We start from the raw sequence: 22,433 nt of genomic DNA, 5'->3' as shown, positions 1-22,433 counted from the left end.
CAGACAGAGAAATACTATGGCTAGAAGTTGAATACAGCCATTTTGCTGGACTGCTGAAACAGATGCTACCTCTGAGACTTATAAACAGCCATTTGCTTTTACCACTGAATACCCCCTAAAAGCATGTGTAATCTTGTCAACAAATTAGACTAGAAAGACAATAGCTTGTATCTTTGTCCATATATTTTTCCCCATTAAAGGAATAGCCTGCACCTGGAGCCCAAAGCTTTCCTAGCTATTTGTAGGCTGAAATAATACCCAATGATAGTAAATTAACAAACATTAAAATATGATGAATCATCATCATCTTTGAGGCCCCAGTCCAGAAAAACACTTACACACGAATTTAGCTTTAAATGAATAGTCACACTGAAGTCAAAGGGACAATTCATATGCCTCAAGTTTAAGCACATGCTTGAGTACTTTGCTGGATTGGAGTCTTTAAACTGTTACATAAGTACAAGTTTAGGAACTAGGCAAATCCTAGTTCTTATGCTAGAGCTGAAATTGACTTCCTTTGTGGCATTGGTCAAGTCATTTATTCCACCCATCCTCCATTTTCGATTAATATTATGCCATTTTAAGATTAACAAATGAATATGCTCCCTATGAGCTAGTTTATGATTTTAAAAAGCTTTGAAGATGAAAGACATACATGCATATTGCTAAATACTATTATTAAATATAATGTAATTCCCCTGTTATACTATCTAGCCACATTATTTATTGTCGTTCACTATGATTAAGTTTATAATGAACATTACAGCCATTCATGACATAAGACAGAATTACTTAATAAGACTTCCAGATACTATGATAATGGGGGTGGGCTACATAAGACCTAAGCAGAACAGAAAAGAATAGTATTATTTTAAAAAGAAAAGGAGTACTTGTGGCACCTTAGAGATTAACAAATTTATTTGAGCATAAGCTTTCGTGAGCTACAGCTCACTTCATCGTATGCATGAAGTGAGCTGTAGCTCACGAAAGCTTATGCTCAAATAAATTTGTTAGTCTCTAAGGTGCCACAAGTACTCCTTTTCTTTTTGCGAATACAGACTAACACGGCTGCTACTCTGAAACCTATTATTTTAAAGTGTTGCTACTTCATTCATAGAGTTAATCTCTTCTGGTGGTGGTTTTACTATAAAAAAACAGTAGAAATGCATCTTACACACTAGCAAATGTTAATGTATGAACTCAAACAAAAATACATGCCTTTTGGGAACATGTGTACAGTATATTCTTTTCCCATAGAAATATAACATTTACATTGATTTTGCTTAAATATCACTGTCCCCCAGTAGTCAACAGCTCTGGGACCTATCTTCCTGTGCATTCTCAACTTTGCCCTATTGAACTCATGAAAATACTGAAACCCTAAGCACCAGCAAATATCAGCAACAATATAGTTGACATCAGACAATGTTATAATATGTGAAGAATTAGATCAGATCCACAGCATCAGCAGAATAGATTGTCTTCTCTCAATTTCTAATTGCAGGATAGATAGAGGGACAGGTGGGTATTTCGAGCTCTGTTAAGCACTAAAGTTTTAGTGTCTCTCTGGACATGGATTTGGATTGATGACTGATGTGCCATCAGCTGCTTGGTAATACGGAAACATTCCATAAATAATGTGGACAGATTCCCATAAACCTTCTCCCCTGTACCTCCATCAGCAGTAAGTGAACATAAAGACTTGTTTCTAATTAAACTACAGGGCAGGGGAGAACGCATAAATGGATTTGACCATGGAGTCGAACTGTTGGGTAAATAGATAATCAGCAGTAGGGAGGCAGGAGACAGTAAAGTGAGGATGAGCAATGTCAGGGTGAGCACCATAACTGAGAAGTGGCAACAATTACTCACAAAAAGAGAGAAAAACCCTAGTTTTGCAAAGAAGTCTTCAGGAAATTAGAATCCAACAGTAAAAGGACCACACTGCCATGGACACAGGCTGATTCAAACAAAGCAGATGGCTTCTTTTACCTTGGACTTGCTAAACCCATACCGTTAGTTCAGGTACAGCTTAGAACAAAAAAGACTAACTGAAAGGACTAGCTAACCCAGAGTAATGTGCTGTCATCACTACACTGACCCTGAAATCCAGGACACGGGCTTGTTCTTGAACTACTCTGGGGAAAAAAGCCATAGCAAAATAGAAGATTTATTCCAGCAAATTCCAGACCAAAATACCAGGAGGGAACTTCATAGCTTTACAAAATGTATCTCACCTTTCAAGTCAGGCAGGGAGATTACCAAAATATGGACTATGAGATCACAGTGCATGTGTTTATAAGGAAATATGTACAATGAATGGCTTAGTCTTTTTGCTCATGAAATTTAATAAACTCAAGTCAACATACAAGCTAGGTTTTCCAGAGTGAGAAAAATTAACAGGGCTTGTCTGATGCTATTTAATATTACTGTTTTAAAAAAAAAGCAATTACCTTGCAGAAAGACAATTTAAAGCTATTAATAAGCACATTTTATTTGGGCAAGGTCTAAAGATTCAGCACAAGGTAGGGACTGGCACCCAAGAGTACACTCGAGTGCACCCATCCCCGGCTTGCATGCAGCAGGGTTGCACATGTCACAGTATCTGACTGCATGTGCACAATTTTGCACATGCGCTTCTAAATATATGGGCTGAAAAGATTTTTTTTTTTAAAAAAAAGTCCAATAGCAACACTAGGAACCCCCCCCCCCCGACCCAATCTAGCAAAGTACTTACCATGTTTGACTTTAAGCCCAAGATTAGAGTTAAATTATTTCAGTGGACACAACACAAGTGCTTTTAGTTACATCTATGCCCAAGTGCTCTGTTGGATCAGTCAACTAGATTAAAAAATACCTATTGATATTTGTATATTTTTAAAACAAAAAAAAGTTTCCTTTTTCATTTTTAAATCATTGACTTCTTTTAATACCACAAGGAAATCCTGTGAGTTCAACAATCATTTCTTTTCAAGCAAAGAAGTGGAAAGTCCACCCACATGTGGGTGGAATTAATAGAAAGGGAGAGCATTGATTCTGCTGTATGAATTTCCATCTTCAGGAACTTTCTGCAGGGGGTGGAGGTGGATCAAAGGAGCAGCCATAATTCACCAGGTTATGCACCAATCAGGACTGAGCAGATTACCAAGGAGTTAATGCTGTTCTTATAATCAGCCTCACTCTCCACATCTTCTTACCCTCAGTAGAAGAGTCAATAGCAACCCACCTTTCTTAAAAAGCATAATTGCATGGAGACTGGTCATACTGACCAACCACAACACCCCAAGGAAGTACTGGATTTTCCTCACAGATATTTTGTGATCTAGGAGGTCCCTGTGGACCATGGTAGTATACACTCTGGCTCTTTTGGAAGACTTCCATTTATAAGGGAGCATTCTTGAGAAATACTGAGCTCAACCTTATGAAGTTTTCCAAACCCTTTCATCTGGCCCAGAATTCAGAGGGGGCCAGAGAAGTGAATATGGAGACGGAAGTCAGAAAGTCCTGATTTCTAATCCTAGTTCTGCTGCTGATTTACTGTACGGCACCGATAAAGCCACTCCAACCTTTTGTATTAACTTCCCCATGTTTAAAATATTTACACGGTCACAGGGGTCAGGGTGCAAGCGAGACCAGTGAGGGGTTTAGTTACCGCCTGCTCTATAACCCTGGGTGCCTGAAATACCCTGCTCCTGTAGCTCCCAGCCTGAGATGCTCACAACCAGCCTATGAACATATCTTACATCCTGAGTGTCTCTGTGCTAGACAGCCCTAGCTCAGCATCTCTGAGCCCAATGTCTGTCTACAGCACCAAAGTCCCATTCTAGCTTCCACCAGCCAGGTGGCCCCACCACACTCCCAGACCAAAATTTCCCCCAAAGAGTGCATCCTAAAATGTCTAGTCCATTCCAGGATCACTCAGAGATATACGATTCATTGCTCATTTGAAGACAGCAAAGCACATTACAGCTTGCTAACTTAACTAGGGTAAAAAAAGAAAAGGAGTACTTGTGGCACCTTAGAGACTAACAAATTTATTTGAGCATAAGCTTTCGTGAGCTACAGCTCACTTCATCGGATGTGATTGATATCAGTCTCCCCACTGTATTTTCCACCGAATGCATCCGATGAAGTGAGCTGTAGCTCACGAAAGCTTATGCTCAAATAAATTTGTTAGTCTCTAAGGTGCCACAAGTACTTCTTTTCCTTTTGCAAATACAGACTAACACGGCTGCTACTCTGAAACCTGTTAACTAGGGTCAACACACCCTTCCCCTCAAACAGCACTGAGCTGGTTTATAGTAAAAACTAGACACATTAACCATAGGACAACAGGTTAAGTGATCCCAAATAAAAGGAATGTAGTTAGAAAGGGTTACAAGCAAATAGAAGCAAAAACATGCGTCTAAAATAATCTAGCAAGATATTGGTTTTGTTTGAGATGGTTTCCCTCACCAGTCATTTTTCCCAGGTCCCTAAGTCAGGACATTCCACAAAAAGGACAAGATGTTGGCTTCCCTTGTCTTTCCAGCTGGAAGATCTTTGTCTAAGCAGGTCTCTCTCCAATGTTCAGTTTCCAGAGACTTCAACGCCGCCCTTCTTGGTTGAAGGGCCCATCTTTTTCAGCTTGCAAGAGTTCTGAAACCTTGTGTCTATCTAGTGATGGATGCCAAAGATGGCTTCAGTCTTAGATTACATTTTCCAAAGTTCAATGACCTTGTTTCAAGAGACAGGATGACCTCATGCTGTTCTTCCCTTTGTACGGGGCTTCCATGGTTTAGATTCCAGCAAGCTTAGTTTACATAGGAGACACGTGACAGCTGTGGTATATCCTCCTGTCTGGGACCTGCATATTTCTCCTTTTGTCTGGGCACAGAATGTAAAGCCTAATATCAATGAGTATCCAGAATTTCTTATATAATGTGAATATGTACAAACCCTTTACAATTATATTCATCACTAGCATGTCATATGCTTTCATAAAACCTTTATATAAACACAGTAATACCATATATAATCAGTTGATTCAATTGCTTCTGACTTGAGTTCAAGTCCCTTGTCTTTCTGTGCAGATAAAGTTTCTCTTCCCTGCTGGAAGCAGTCTCCTCCCTGGCTCACTAACTTTGTTTACCTAATATGTAAGTGGACCTTCATTGTCTCTGCCTGACAATCCTGGTGGTCATTCCTTTGTCTAGGGCAGACCTGTTTACCAACTCACCCTGACATGCCTGGGTTTAAATACATTAGTCACTCCTGCATATATCCATAACCCTCAATACACTCTGCATACATACATACATCATGCAAGAATAACAATGATCAGTGAATTAGTTTTCCGGTGCTATACTACATGACACCTTTTACATATAGATTAAAATGTCACTGATTTGGGATTCAGCTGGCCTGACCAATTCAGTGTAACTCATTTCCTATTACCAGTAAGCCTTGTGCCCTCTCGTACTGGGAGGCTCTTAGGGTTACACCAATCTTCTTCATAAGGTGGCTGTGAGGTATAATTAGTTGATGTCTATACAGTGCTTTAAGTGTGATAAAAGTGGTAAGCATTATTATTTCCCATGAAAATATAATTTAGTTCCAATTTCAAAAATGTTCTCACCTACTCCATCTACCTAAAAATAAAATACTTTCCCCCATTCTTTAATTGGAAATTTCATATTTTGCACTGTGAGAATATGGTTTTGCCTCAGCAATAAGAAAGGGAAAAACTGGGACTGCTCGGGGGGGGGGGGGACAGGAATCACAGCAATTAGGGGCACTAATCATATGAAGAATACAGAGAGAGAGAGAGAGAGAGAGAGAGAGAGAGCGTGAAGATAGGAGAAAGCAGCTTGTAAAATGGCCACTTTAAGGCTACAGTTGCTCCTCTCTACCAAATTTGAAGGGCCAGCCCCAGAAAAGTTCATACGGGGCGGGGACAGAAATCTTATGAACAGACAAGCTTGCCCTGGGTGAGATGGGGGGTGAGGTAATTATAAACTGGTGTTTTGGGGCTGACTTGTCTGTATGGTGTGCTCTTAAATCACAAAACTTAGAAGTATTTACACCTAATAGGGTAATGTTAAGCAAGGAAATTCAGAGCTGATTCATGACCTAGATATTAGTGACAGAAAGACTTCTAGAGTAGGAAAGTGTGGAAGAAAGATCTCCATATTGATGCAAAAGTGAAAGTTTTTAAGTCTTTACAAATTTGCACTTTTACTAAATATGAATATGTAGCTAAAAAGGATAATACACACGTATAGCTACTTAGCATTAATATTGTGTAACAATCAAAAAAATTCCAGAAGATTTCCCCTTCCAGCTCCCAAGTAAGAGCAAAAAAGCAGAAACCATGTAAACACTTAGGAGGAAACCTGGTTGTGAAAGGAATGCATGGTTATATTATCAGATCAATAAATCGAGAGGTCAAGTGAGCCTACACCATCTCCCCGCCAAACACAGTTTTATTTCTGAAAAGGAAGTAAGTTTAAACAAACACAAAAAGAATTAGAGAAACTGGTTTTGGTTGTGAACACACTGAAGTCTTCATGCTTTTAACATTTATGGCGGGAAATATTTTACAGACAATACTGGTTACTTCCCAACTCATGTTTCCACTTAAACGTGAAAACCTTTGTTGTTTCTCAAATGCTTAATATGGATATTTGCAAATCTTTTGTCTCTAAATGAAAACCTGATATTGTTATGTACAAATATAGCAAGGTCATTTGATGCTAGACTAATTATCAATGTAAGAAGCCATTCAGATAGTGCATATTTATATTAATGGGCAATTAATTAATTCACTGGCAGCGTGCAAGCAAACTCACCTAATAATGCAGGAAAACAAGAAAATCATTGTTTCAAAAATCATCATGTACAGTCAACAACTTAAGCTAAAGAAAGACTGTCTAAGAGTTTGAAAGGGGACTACATTAACTTGCAGTAGGAAGCTTTTAGTGTGTGCCAGAAGGATCCACAACTCAATGCATAACTCCTGCTGGACATCAGAATTTATACCCCAGCTGTTTGGAATAAGGCACTATGCTGACATGCCCTTAGGGTTTCACCAAAATCTAAAAGCAGTGGCCCACTGACATCTGAGCCACCTAACTCATTACTTCCCTTATCTATTAGACCAAAGTAGTAGCACTTTGAAAGCACACATCTCGTCACTTAATGCTATGCCTTCAAAAATCTCATGCTCTGCCAGGTCTCCCTGTCGCTACTTTTCTCTCTTCCATGGTACTACTACTCTCCCTGAAAAACATTAACTTTTATTGTTGCTCCTGCTGTTCTGATCCTGGGCTAGCAAGAGTGTTCTACTTCTGATTCTCTTCCACTTCTTGGGAAGAACCTCCAAAATTTGTTTCTTTCCCCCAATAATTTTGCATCTTTTCCATAATCTGGATCAATCCATATTCCTTCAGTTTGGGCCAGTTGGCTCTGAAGACTTGCGACGTACTAAACTAAATTGTGAGTGACTGTGTTCAACACTTCTTAAAAAGCAACCTTATAAACAGGCCTCCTATTGCATCTGTATTCGTACAACCCATCTCTTAAGTGTGCTGGAAATAGCTAGCAATTAGTCCAAGTCACCAGAGACCTCACTCATTATAATGCCATCAAATGACAATAAAGGTAAATGCAGATTACTAGTTCAGCACAATTCCTAAAATATAAACGTTTCTTTCAGTGTGAGTATGAGATACCACTAAGCTTTATAGATTGACCTTAGGAGAAAGGATTTTGAAAATAAGGTCATTTATTTAGGTGAATAAACATGGACCAAGGAGTATAGCTTTAAAAATCATGGCGAGATATCTCAGGTATTGATATATCCCATATTACCATAGTATTTTAGCTCCTCACAGTCTTTAATGTTTTTATCATTACAGCATTCCTTGAGGTAGTGACATACTATTATCCCTGTTTTGTAGATGAGAAGCTGAGGTACAGAAAGACTAAGGCCCAGATTCTCAAAGGTGTATGATTTCAATGGGAGTTATTTACCTAAATACCTTTGAGGATCTGGGCATAAGTGACTAGCACATGGATAGTAATGGCAGAGCAGGAATTGGACCTATGTCTCCGACCAACCACACTTGGCCTCTAACCATTTAATCATCCTTCCTCCAGATATCACACACAGAATTGAAAACCAACATTTAAAACACTGGTGCGCATGAAGGTAACTGGTCACAAGCCATGTCTACATTGACCCTGTATTATCTGCACACTATGTGTGTTTATATTGTCAACATATGTTAGCGATATGACTTTTTTCGGGGGGGGGACCATTTAAATAACTTCTCGTAATTACCAAGTTGGCATGCACACAATATTAGACATGAGATATCTTTACAGTCCATGGTGCAAATTAATGTAAAGAATGCATCGTGTTGATTAAAGAGTGGTGTTTTCCAAAGTATGAAGAGAATGGCTCTACTAGGAACATCTCCATATTTATGTAAAGTGAAAAAGACTGACTTCCAGAAAGAGATTCATACCATACAGATTGTTCCCCAGTTGCAATCTGTACAGTATGTCATAGGTTAACAGGCAGCATGCAGCACACATTTTGAAGATCTGTTGTTCTCACTTTAAACAAGGAAATTGCTTTAATTTTTTAAAAGCTTAAATGGTTGAATGGGTACAAGAGCATATTGCAAGGATTTCACTTGCACTTGGCTCAAGCTATTGCACTGTTAGGTATCTTTAAATAAAACTGTAGAAAGGAACAATATAGCAACAAAGGAAATGTCTTTACTGACAGCTGAATATCATCCCTAGAGACACTACACTTGCTAAATAAATCTGGAAACATAGTTAGCTGGAAATACAGTAATTATAGGTGCCAGCTGGAAGCAAGCAATCATTGATGCAGGCCACCAACTCAGAGGATGCCAGTGGTTTTAAGGTACAAAATAAATTCTCACTTTACTCCTACCTTAATTAAAGAATCTAAGATTTTAGTACCCAGCCTTTTCTCAGAGTGCAATGTGCTGCAAAAAATAACAGCCTCCCACTTGATTAACACTCTCTAGGGCAGGGAATTTAATTATTCTTTTATCTGGTCAGACTTGGTCAACCAGATGTGACTTTTGGTAACATAGTATGGATTTGTCTATATTTCATTGCAAATGTAAAGGCATTTCTGTAAATCAGCAGTTAAGGTGTTAAACTGGAGGTTGTAAAATATATCTAACATGTACTATATATATATATATAGCGCAAAGTGGGCTTTTGTAGCAGTTCTCTCTTTATTTCAGTAAAGAGATTGTATTCAGTATGTATTCCTAATCTAGCTAAATTTACAATAAAGAGATGGGCATATTCCAGGCATGGGCCTCTGCCAAATGCCCAAATCCAAACACACTGGAACTATCAAGTGTTGGAAATCCAAATCTGAATCCAGATCCAAAATTTACAGCAAGCTCTTATCTTTATAGTGGGCTAAAACAAAACCCTGGATCCAAACATACACTCTTCCCAATCCCTTGCTGAGGTGACCGAAATCTGGATATGTATCCACATTGTGTGTCTGGAGTCCACCACTAGTAAATTCTTTACCAATGAGGTGTACGCATAATTCCAAAATCAGTAATAGGAGTTGAAAGCTGGAATCTAGGGGAAGGTGTGTTGCCCCACTAAGTGGGTATTATTCAATATTTTGTATATTATTAAAGTTCTATATGGTTATTCATATGGTTTTTCCAATTCCATATAGTCATGCCTGCATCAGTAAACCATTAGAGCCAAATCAATATTCCTAACATACACAATTAGAAACTGTGTGTGCACTAGGGTTCCCCACTGGGGAAAACAATCCTTCTACTAAGTTGTTGAGTGATAGTAGAGCAGGTCTACTGAAGCCACAGGGCAACTGCCACCTCTGCTGTTGCTTCACCCAGTTCATGGGGAAAATGGCCAGTAAATCCTCAGATAGGGCTCAAATCATTATGTCCCCACCCTATCTCCAGTGTCTCCCTCCAGGCTGGGACACAGGTTGTTTCAGCGAAGCTGTGCTTCACGAAATGCTGGTGCTTCCTGAATGCTTCATCCTCCCTTCCACCTATGTGTAGTGGACTCACACCAATTCCCCTCCCTCAGGATCAGTCGTGTCCAGGAAAGGGTGGATAGAATGTACCATATGATTCACAATAGTGAAGCAAGAAGGACAAACAGCAGTGAAAGCCAGCCTTATTAAGCAATCTCCTCTCAAAGAGTCTGCCCTAAAGTGATCCCAATTGTGCTGAATATAGTTCCGTTCTAGCTCTACATGAAGACCACCTCTGTTCATTAAATGGATTTTTCTCAGTCCCTTGGTTACTCTGATAGGACATGTAACATTGGGCTTTTAGGGTGGGCTTTTCAAAAGCACTCAATGTTGGCCTCATTCTAAATTATTTTAACGTTAATGAAAGTTTCACCATTGACTTTCATGGGAGCAGAGTTAAGCCAACGTTGAAAGTTGTTGAAAATTCCAATCCTGAATGCACCACATAAGCCTAAATGAGAAAACACAAGTTTGCTTTTTTACTGCAAAGTTAAAATAGCTGTGTCTAACAATGCTATTTTAATCTGTGTCACCAGATGTTCACACAGCAGCAGAATAATCAAAGGCAATGATGGGTGCATGTGCCTTCACTCCACAATAGGGTTTCCACTTACGCAGCTACCTAAAAACATAGTTGACCTTTTAATTGAACCTGTGGAAGGAGGAAGTTGTATGGCAGTGAACATGAACACCAACGTCCCGTAAGTAATTGATTTCTCTCACACACAACCACAGAGAGAAACGGTGTCTTTGAAGAAGGTGGAGTTTGTTTAGTCACAGGGATTTTTTCCTCTGAAGAAGCTTTGTGTGTGATTAGTGAAGTGTCTAGAAACAAAAGCACCTATAACTATTGGTGCAACCCCCAAAGAGAAGGCAGCTGTACTTATGAAATTATGTCACAAGGCATATTAAAAAAATGACATACTAGAAAACACTTTGCTGCCATTGCCATTTCATTGCTTGATTGGTCAGAATGACATGTGATTTATCATCTTCACTTCAGCTGTTAGGGTTAAACCTTTCTAAAGCACTGCAGGGCTCAGCAGGATGCTACCCCCCCCCCCACCCTTACCCTCTCTTCCCTTCAGTTCAGTCATTGCTAATCCAATTATCTTTGTTAGAAGATTCCCCAAGGCTCCAGATACAACTGAATACAACTATATTGCACCAAACATTTTGAATCTGTTCATTCTTTCTGCATGGCACAAATAAATGGAGATAGACTTTTTATTACCAGATTATTAATGCTGACATCTTGAAGAAGAAACAGATGGAGAAATGATATTCATGTACATGCACATGCACATGAGTAAAATGATCCAAAATAAATTATTCTAAAATAAGTGATACAATTATAGGCATTGGATTGATGGTCCTTCTCCTATTGAAGTCAATAGTAAATCTCCCATTTAGTTCAGTGGTTGATCCTTTAGAGCTTATTGCTTCTGAATATGCTACATCCTGCAGACATGTCTCTTGTGCTGCTCAGTGCAACTGGCTCAATTTGCTGTTCTGTTAACTTTTCTGTGGCCAGCTGATTTGGGGCTCAATCCTGCAAGATGCTGAGAGACTCATGCACTTATTGACTTCAGGGAGCATCATGGACATTCAGCACCTGTAAAAGTTACTAACATTGAGAAAGAATGAGTCAAAGTGGCAGCAAGGCAGTAGGCTATGCAGAAATGAGGTTAATACTACATCTGAGATTGTGTATCCATTTGCTCTCCTTTCCAAAGGACTGTATGGACATAAACCAACTTCTACTGAAGTCAATGGAAAGAGTCCCACTGATTTGAGTGGGATCTGGATTGGGCCTGACAAGATACCTATATGGCACATATTTACAGTGGGGATCATTAAGAATGGAGATCAAACTTCTATATTTCCTAGAGTTCAACATGTTAGCCAATTTTTTTTTTTTGAGAGAGAGAGAGAGAGAGAGAGAGAAACATTGTGGGTTTTTGGTTGAGAATTCCTTTGTATTCCCCTTTGCAAATTAAGATGGAAATCATTATGTAGTGAAATTAGTTTCAAGTTACCTGGATTGGGGAATGGGGGGGGGAGAAAAAAATGAGGAAGGCAAGACACAAATTAATTTCAGATCAATAAAACTCTGCTGCACAAAGCCTCCTACCAACATTATTGATCTTTTTAAATATTTTACCCTGACCTGCTTTAATACAAAGCTAGTCATTTGTTGCAAAGAAAAGGAAAATAAAAGCAATCTAAAATGACTATCAAAACACTAGCTCTGCTGTTGCGCAGCATTACCCCACATGGGATGTCATCAGATGGATTCAGATCTCCACACCTTAGTAGTTTGTTGACAATAGCAGGCTGAGCAATACTGGGACAGACTTTGCTCTTGCTGAGCCAGCTCACTTCCTGGGGTAATTCTGTTTGAGCACTCTTCAAAGAGCCTAGGGAAGCAGCTTCCAGCAGGCTTAGTTTTTTATTTTAACTCCTCTTAACAGAAGAAATCAAAGCTCACACTTTCTTCCCTCAAAGTCTATGCAGGCTAAGCAGTCCCTTCCCAAAGTCTGTCCCTCACAATAATACCTTCAGCAACTCAAAATTCCTGGCACTTACACAATAACCAAAGATTTCCCACAGTCTCTCTTCTCTCCATTTGGTTTCCTTTCTACAGTGGATTCAGTAGCAGTCCTTTGAAAGTACAACCCCTCAACAATCTGAGGTGGGTTACAGTCACCAACCTGGTGTCTTCTTTCATAAGGATCAGTTAATTAAGTTCAACTCTCCTTTCAGGTGCAGCAGGCAGGGCTAATCAGCCAGGCAACCAGCTGCAGGCCTCTGACCACAAAGGAATGGTATCCTTTGTACCTTCATAGTGCTATAAAAATTATAAACTCTTCAGGAAAGGGACTGCCTCTTACTATGTTGTCTGTACAATGCCAAATACAATGGGGCTAAGATTTTGGTTAGGGTATCCAACCATAATAATTTTTACTATAATAATAGTGGACTTGTGCAAGTCAATATGAAAGTGAATAAATCAAACACTTCAATTCTCATCAGTTTAAACATTTTTCCTGCAAGTTAGATGCACACCTGCTAAGCAAAAAGTACCCTGTAATTTTTCCCCTGTATGTATGCTGCAGTTTTTGCTGAATTCACTCCCTCATTTATAATAAAAAAAATTGCTTAAATGGAGCTATTTCCACTCTGTGACAGCAGCTTCCGGAAGTAAAGCAGTATTTGCACACTTCTGGTTCTGTAGAAATGAATTATAACAACATTTTATGACTGCAGTAATTCAGATAGCCTTACTTTGTTGCCAGATTTAACACAGTTACACTAATTCACATCTGACCTGATTACCTGTATGCTCCTCCATGGAATGTCTGGTGATAACAATTCTCAACAAATAGAGGGTCCTATTCATTCTCATCACTGAATAAGTTAGGAATACGTTAGTGGTTAGTTCTTCAAGTCTGCACCTGGCTCTCACCAGGACATCCAGCGCTCTCACATTTTTCATCCCTATCTGGATTTCAACAATCACAATTTCCTTTGCCAAAAATTCCTTTAGTTCCTTTCCTCTTTCCAGATGGAAAATTATTTTGTGCTCATTTTTCTGTTTGTTCATTCAACCCTCAGATCTCAGATATCATTTTCATTGATAATGTTTCAAGTAGAGTGCGTTCCAAGTTTGAATCAAGATCCTAGATCTCGTCACCCCCAAATTTCAGAGGTGTCTACAATCCAGATCTGGATTCAAACATTACATGTGACCCTGACCTATAGAATGGACTGAACCAAAACTCCAGTTCAAAGCACTAATGAACTTGAAAGTGTTCCAAATACAGATCTAGATCAGAATGTTGGGCCTTGCATCCATCTCTAGTTCCAAGGAAAAGAAGAATATTTTTGTGTCATTCTGTTTAGGCCATAGATCCAAAGGAAGTTTTAATACAGTGCAACTATACAATAATACCATACAGTAGATTCGCAAAAAGAAAAGGAGTACTTGTGGCACCTTAGAAACTAACACATTTATTTGAGCATAAGCTTTCATGCATCCGATGAAGTGAGCTATAGCTCACAAAAGCTTATGCTCAAATAAATGTGTTAGTCTCTAAGGTGCCACAAATACTCCTTTTCTTTTTGCGAATACAAACTAACACGGCTGCTACTCTGAAACCATACAATAGATTGTACACTATATTGTAGTAGTAGGGTTGCCATTGTAGGTCAGGCCAGGAATATCAGATTTGGTTCCATGAAGTATTGCAAGTGGCATCTAAGGTCTAGTTATGTCTGTTTTTTCCTTTTCCTTTTTTTTCCTCCAAGTTCTTGACCAAGATTTTTTCAAGTGACTAGTGATTTTGGGTGTCTCCGTTTCTGGGTGCCCAAGCTGTGGCATGTTAAAGAGACATGATTTTCAGAGAGCAGGTGCTCAATTGAGCTGGTTTGGAATTTTCTGATAAACCATTTTCTCTCCAAAAAGTGCCAGTTGTCAACACTGTTCATGAAACAGGGTCAATTTTGACAAATCTCCCAACTAGAAAAAATGTGAGTAAAAACATTTTGAAATTGTTAAAACCCAGTATTTGTACAGTTTAAACTTTTAAGTTTCAGACCTTCTGAGTAGAAATGATTTTTTGTTTGTTTTGAACTAAAGCCACTGAATTTGCATTCGATAGCACCAATTTTAAAATCACTCCTAACCTGGGCTGGATTCAATCTAGTGACCTAATCCCACCAAGCTCTAGTGCTCAGCACTTTCTGAAAATCAGGCCTCTTCCAGGGGTCTTAAGTTGGTTGCGTAAAAACTGACGCACTTAATATCATTAGTCACCTTTGAAATGTCTCATTTCATGACTCAGATCTTCCCAGCTTCAGCTGGGACTAGAAGAACTCGGAATATCACCAGAGAGACTGTTGCAATATTTCCAACCCAGTCAAAACCAAGAATTATTTAAAATCTTGTAGCAGATCCTATTTTTCCCAGATTTATTTATAGACTGAAGAGGTTATGTTAAATATAGTTGAGCTACATGTAATAACCCAAACCTTTGATTTCCTCCTCAAATAGAGCAGCACCCAGAAACATTTTGCTCTTTGCTTGTTACTGCTAGGAATCTGATTCCTCATGGCCCTGCTGCTTTCTATCCCTCTCAAGATATTAGTGTGTTCCAGACTGTACTGAATAAATTTCCATTACCATATGCTTGTGGTACAAACTAAACCCTCTTATGCCCCCAAAATATAACTAGTGTTTACACTTATTTACGGAGTATTAGATTGTGTCACTAGGATACTGCCCGGGGCAGTGTGTTGCTGCACAGGAGCATCTCATGGAAGGAATTATGACTAAAGGGAGACAATTCCATCCCTGCTCCCCTGTTGCTGCTGAGGGATGGCAATTAGCTGGTGGCCTAGTCTGGCAGAAAAACATTAACCCTGTCTGCCCCTGTGTGTTAATCTAGCTGGGCTGGATAGTTCATTTCCAGGGATGGAGACAAGTGTCTGCCCAGTCTGTACTCTTCCCTGCCCACCTCATCTGGTGTGCATTGCCCATGTAGCCCAGCACAGCCAGACCCAAAGTCTGAGAAGTCTACCTGCAAGCAAACGAGGAATTTTGACTTGGTCTAATACTCTTGTGTAGGTGTGCTGTCCAAGCCATAGTCTAGCCCTGAGTTATTGCAAAATACTGTCAAAATTCCAGGCGAGACAGTGGTAATGGCAAACAAGCTTATGGCAGCTCTATTGCATTACCTTGAGACAAAGTCATACACACACACACACACACACACACACACACACACACACACACACAAAGAAATAGTGCTCTCACTTACAGCAGTATAAATGAACTGAAGTCAATGTATGAGCAGAATTTGGACCAGTGTCTTGTGTCACTACAGTATTAGGTTATCTGTGTTATGTATCACCCAACTAAATCAGTTTTAGTTACATACCATACTGAATGAATTCCAGTGAAACAATATGGTCCATTTAAGCTGAGCAGTGCAAAACCATTATAAAATCCTATCTACAAACTTGGAGGCGAAATATTTCTTTCGGTACTGCTGTAACTTGTACTTGAAACATATGTTACAAGGTTAATTTTTTTGAACAGCTATCAGCCTAGCAGCAGTAAGTCATCTATCTGACTGGGGCCAAGCACGCAATGTGAGCCTTTTGCGAATGCATGTAGAGAAGTGATGCCTTACGATTTAAAAGATGGAGTCAATGCGCAGACTGTGCATTAGATCAGACAGCAAATTAGATATTGATAGAACTATTCTGAACAGTCAATAAGCTTTCTGATGATTGATATCTTTAAGCTGGCTGGTAATATCAATGTCAGCATCTGGAAACTAGAGAAAGAAAATGTAATGTAATAGTCTCTTTGTGGAATCCTTAAGTGTAATCCAAGCTCACAAACCTAGCCAGTAATTTAGGCACTGGGGTTTGCATTGAGGTCTTTTTCTCAGTAACAGGAGGGAGAGAAAATTAAAACTTCATCATTTTCCTGTGTGTGCCAGTGCTTCCCATCCAAGCAGCCTTAGGGAGGATGGGTGAATGGAGAAAAGAGTGGTGAAAGAAAATGTCCAGAAAAGCAATTAATCTAAAGAATAAGAAATCAGAGAAAACAGGACACTCAGATGAACATGGTGCATTCAGAAATGACAGACTGACACTGAAACCAATTGTGCCTCCCCAGATCGTGATAAGTGATGCCTTACCCTGCAAGTTGTCCAACTGATTTCAGCGGAAACATTTGCAGAGTAAGATACGGTGGGTTGTGAGGAATGACAGATCATTTGGGGCCAAAATGTTTTCTGTGGTTTAGTCAAGGAAAGTAACAGATTCAAGAAAAAAGGCTTTGCAGTTTTTATAAAATATGTCCAAGATTTTCAAAAGTGACTTGTGATTTTGAGGAGTCAACTTAAGAGGTCTGATTTTCAGAGGGTGAGTGCTCTGATATCTCAAGGTGGGAACCAACAATGACTAGCCACTATTTAAAAATATGCATCATCCTGATAAAGCTTCTTTTTTAGCATTAATTTCTCCCCATCTCCATTCTTTTGTCTCTTTTTAATTCAGTAGTTTCCCCTCCCTAGTCTTTAACTAATGGACATTGTGTTCGTTCACAGCATCTTCATCTTGATGGCTGGGATCCACAAAGACCTATGCACTGAAACTCCTACATTTTAGATGACTAGCCAGCAGGTGGAAACCACAAACCCTGGGTTAGGCACCTATGCTCCCTATACAAAGAATGTGGAGAGATAAGTGCCTAAGAATGGCATTGACAAAGGCAAGCATGCTAGGCAGGGAGCCATCTAAGCTATCCAATAGCAGATGCTGACAAAAGGGGTGCATACTAAGCCATGCCCCTCTCGCTAAATTGGGCACCTAAGTCCAGTCTAGAGGGAGGTGACTAATGTTGCTTGGGATCCACATCCAGGAATCTTCACCTGGAGTCAGGCTCCTTAGGCACTTAATCTGTCTTTTGTAAAAACAACAGTGGTGCATGCCTAAGGCCCAGAGCAGATTCCATTTTGTGCAGCCCTGGGCCAGGACAGGTGGGGGCCCCTCCCCACCCCTTCTGCCTACAGTCCCTCCCCCCCTCCTCCCCATGCACCTGCTGGGGAAATGGAGTCAGGGTGCTGGGGCTTGCCTGATGAGGAGAGGAGATTTGAACAAGAGTTCTCCCCATCCCAGGTGAGTACTCCCCGACCACGCTCTCTCACACACAAAGTCATGTCACACTATTGTGGGACCAATGCCTATCCCATAGTCTAGTGGTTAGGGCACTCCTGTAAGATATGAAAAACCCCTGTTCAATCCCCTTCTCCTCCTCGGCTAGAGGGGGAAATTAAACCACATCCCAGGTGACTACACTATGCTAAAGTTATAAGGGCCGCCTCCTTTTGGTAAAGTTAGGCTTGCTCTGAACATACCTATCAGCTCAGGCCCTGCAAGCGAGATAGGTATTGCCCTGTGTATCTTCACTTGCTTTAAAGATCACACTGGGGCATGGGCATGAGATAGCAGCACGAATGTCCAGAAAAAGAAATTTAGGAGCCTACAGGGTTAGGTGGCAGTACAGCAGAAGTTTTGTGGATTGTAGTAGCATCTAATCCTGGGCCTTAGGCACCCCAGTGGCTCAGGGCCAACATAAAGATCCAAGGTGGTAATGCTTTAAAAAACATGCAGATTCTATTTAAATTACCTCAATGCTATCTGGGCTGACAATGTAATTTCCAATTAGTCATCAAGTAAATTTCACTTCACTTCCTCTAAAGTCTAGACTCTAGAGGATAAATTTTAGGGCCAGTTTGGAAGCCCTTTCCTTCAATTGATGAGCAGTTGCTTGCACTTTTAGTCTCATTGAAGTCAATGAGATTACTCCTGGCTAACTGCTCTATGTTGTGAGTAATGTGTTCACAATCTTGTTCTTAGAAAACAAAAATGGAAAAGACAACATGTCTGACAGATTATATATTCTGTGAATGCAGTCCATAAGGATTAGTAGGTTATTCATCAATAGTTCACATATAAATCTGTGACCTTTATCATGTACCATTGAGTACACTGTATGGGATGAGGGGAGGGAATTTTAACTCAAGTAGCCAATAAAATTGTGGCTGCTTGAGCCCAGAGGCAGATTGACACCGCCCTTCCCCCCGCACACACAAATAACCAGTCAAGGTGCATGGATTCCTTGAAGACTGTCTTTGGCTGCTGGAGTTAATGGACTTAATTTTGATCTCACTTAGCTGGTTTTACACCAGTGTCACTGTGTTGCCTTCAGTGGAACTACTTTTGATTTACAGTGGTGTAAGTGAGATTGGACTCTATCCCTGGATCAGGTACTGTATCCAATTCACTACCTTTTTAGAATCTTGTTGAAACAATTTGCACAGGTGATCTGGCAACTCTCCCTCACCTCCATCACGCCACCCCCAGACAAAGATTTTATTATTTTATTTTATTTCAGTTCTTCATTTGTACGTGTCATTTTCACAGCAATCTATTGGACCAAGCCAGTGGCATCCTTCCTTTTGCATTCTTATGAGAAATATACCTGAGTCACAACGTTTGGATCTGGATCTAAACTGTCCCCAAGTTTTGACATATGTAAAACTCCAAAGGTTGAGCCTTGAGTGCATATTTAATTTGTATTGGTCATACATATGCGGTGCATCACCTGATGTTTTAGTTCATTACAATGCGGCAGTTGCATTGTGTGCACATTGCAAAAAAGTGGTGCCGCAAAATATATTACGTAGCAGTGGGGTAATACAAACCTTTTATAGAGGCATTTTTAATGTAATGGAACAGAGAGGGCAGGATCTATGTTTAATGTTCTGAAACAGCATGTTGTATGTACTGCACACTATCTGTTCATTACTATTACACTGACTACCTCCTGTTCTAATGCAAACTTAATGAACAAACAGGCACTGTGGTATATTAAGGAAAGCTGAAGTACATGTGTGGGAAAGTGAATAAAAAGAAATCATCTGCTGAGAGAGGAAATGAGAATAATAGACATTTTGAGAATCCTTTCCCCACACACATATTCTTAAAAGTTTTTGGACAGATTTTCAGCTGGTGTAACTAAATCAGGGTAGCCCCCCTAATGGAGCTATGCCAATATCCATCAGCTCCAGATTTGGCAATTTATGTTCATAGTAATATCAAAGCAAAAAAACAAACATAGAAGAAAGGGTTAGCCCTTGTATCTGTACTTGCTTCTCCAAGCCCTGCTCTTCCACAGCTCCAGCCCAGATCCTATCCTGCATCCAGACTTGTCCCCATCCTATTCCTGCCTTGCTCCAGCCTCAGACCCAACCCTGTTCCTGCCTTCCCTGACTCCTGATGATTTTACCTCAACCCTTGGCTTTGGCATTTGGACTCTGACCACTAGCCCAGCCTCCTGCCCTGACCACCTTAGACCTGACCCACTGCCACAGTGTAGGTTATACATACTTAAACCTGACATTTTAGAACATCTACCACCTCTAGTGGAACAGGAACTAGACAAGAGACACTATAATGGGGTCCTCCACACCACCAAAACTTGGCATAGGGACTGCTTGAGGGGAAAGAGTGTCTGCCTCAAGAGCAGTGTTAAAAGTTGCTTGTACACCAATATTCACTATGAGGAGGGTCTTTTGCACCAATCTTGTGTAAATTTATGTCAAAGGTCCCTTTGGGGCGATCCACAGATTAGCTGAAGGAGGGGCTATGCATCCATTGTTACATGTTTACATGGACTCAATGGCACCAATACTCCAGCCAATTTGTGCAGAGGAGCTGTGCCCACTATTTGAATCTAGTGGATTGGGGATGGTGTGCTGCCCTTCCAATCTATGGAACAAATTGGTGGCAAGTCCTTTCTGAGTGAGGTCCTATACTCTGGCTCTTAGCCTCCCCTCCCCACCTTGGTACAGCAGGGCCCAAATTTGTTAACCTTCAGGGCACATGGCAATGTGCATCTTTTCTCTTGAGATTTTCAGGCCCTGATGGGGTTGTGGGATTTTGCTTGAGGGGTTATTATGGGTCATTATGAATATGAGTAGAATTGAGGGGCAAACTTCTGGTGACTTGGGTGGTTTTTGCATTATTGTAAGAGCCACTAGTACTGGGGATAGACATTCTTAAAAAAATAATCAAAATACTACTTAGACTAAGTGGCAGAGGGAGAAATAAAATTCACATCTACCTGGCTCCTAAGCCAATGATTCTTCCACTAGACAACATTGCCTTTGGGAGAAATTGTTGCTACCTCTCTTTCTCTTTGCTGCTTTTTCAAAATCCATGTGTGTGAGTTATTGGCTGGAAGCAGATTTTTTCTGTTTTTCAGAGACATTCCAATTCAAAAAGATTTTGCACACAGTTTTGTTGAGTACTTAAGAAAGATCACAAAGTCACTCCAAATCTGAATATTTTGCCATCTAAAAGGGGAATAGTTTGTTTAATCTCGCTCCCAAAAAACAACCAAACAACTTTTGGTTACAAATATGTCACGTTGCTCTATTATATCGCATGAGGGGGGTCAGAGAAAAAGTTAAATTTAATTTGTAGAAATGTAATCTCTGGGAAAGAGTGATCTCTTGTACATCTGAAACCCTCCTGAATAGGTGGAGCTGTTTCATTTCATTTTCTCTGTGGTGTGAGTGCATTACATTTTACAGTTCTTCAAAACTGCTACAAACCTAATGGGTCCTTTTCTGCTTTTTGTCTCTTTTGTTTCTCTGTTGGAATGTAACTAAAAGACTTTGTATTGCCTTTAATTAAAGTCAAGGATATTTACTCTGATTTGTCTGTCTCCTATTCATCTCTCAAGAGGAAACCAAAATGACTACTACCTGAGCTGTGTTGCAAAGGGGGTCAGGGAAAAAGGGAAGGCCTTGTGGTATTAAAAAAATCTCTTCTCTCTTCAGAAGATAATAGACAGCGCAGTCAATGGATCCAAGACAGAGCCTTTCCCAGTCTTCCTTGGCTTCCAAGTCAAAGTACATTGGACAAATCCTCAAGACTCTGAAAAGGAAGTGGAAGACAACCTGCCAACTCACACTGGAAAAGAAATCAAGGTTGCCATGAGACAAAGAGCTACTTTTATGAGGAAATTGTTCAAATGTGAGTGCTCAGTGGTTGGCACCTAAGAAAGTGGATTTTCAAAGCACCCATTGGCTCTTTCAGTACTATGGAAAATCTGGTAACTTATTTAGATGACTGAATATGGATTTAGGTGCCAAACTTTAGACACTAAAATTGTGTCTTATGGCTTTTTAGAAACAAAAGAGCTGGGGGTATAAGAAGAGTAACAAGGATTGTAGAAGGAATCTGGTTAATTTTACACATTATGCCTTGCTCCCATCAGAGTACTGGGTCATGGCAATGGCAAAATTTCCCTAGGGAGATATGGTTTGGAGGCAGCATGGACTTGTCTTCCCCCAGCACACTTGGAGACTAAGCTGCCAAATTATGACTGCCTTTTACAAAGAAACAATGGAAGAGAAAGGAGATCTCCTTTTGTTCACTCGTGCAAGAGCAGCCATAATTCTCTCTCAGGGCCAGATCTTCAGCTGGTATAAATCATCATAGATCCACTGGATCTCAATGGTGTTTCACCAGTTTACACCATCTGAGGAGCTGGCCCATGTGTTTTCAAGTCCAGTCTGCATGTGAATTCTTGCCACCTCCGCCTTCAGATTAGTCCACTAAAAGGGGAAGGAAACAACAACAACAAAACACCCTCAACTGAAAAATTCAGTGAAATCTCACTCAAGAATATTGTCAGTGACAATGATGTCAGCAAAATCACTAACCCTCTCTCCAAGAAGCACACAAAGAAAATTGATGTGATCGACTGGACAAGACATTAGTG

Source organism: Dermochelys coriacea, chromosome 4 (assembly GCF_009764565.3).
Source record: "Dermochelys coriacea isolate rDerCor1 chromosome 4, rDerCor1.pri.v4, whole genome shotgun sequence".
NCBI lineage: Eukaryota > Metazoa > Chordata > Testudines > Dermochelyidae > Dermochelys > Dermochelys coriacea.
This window is presented reverse-complemented; position numbering follows the sequence as displayed.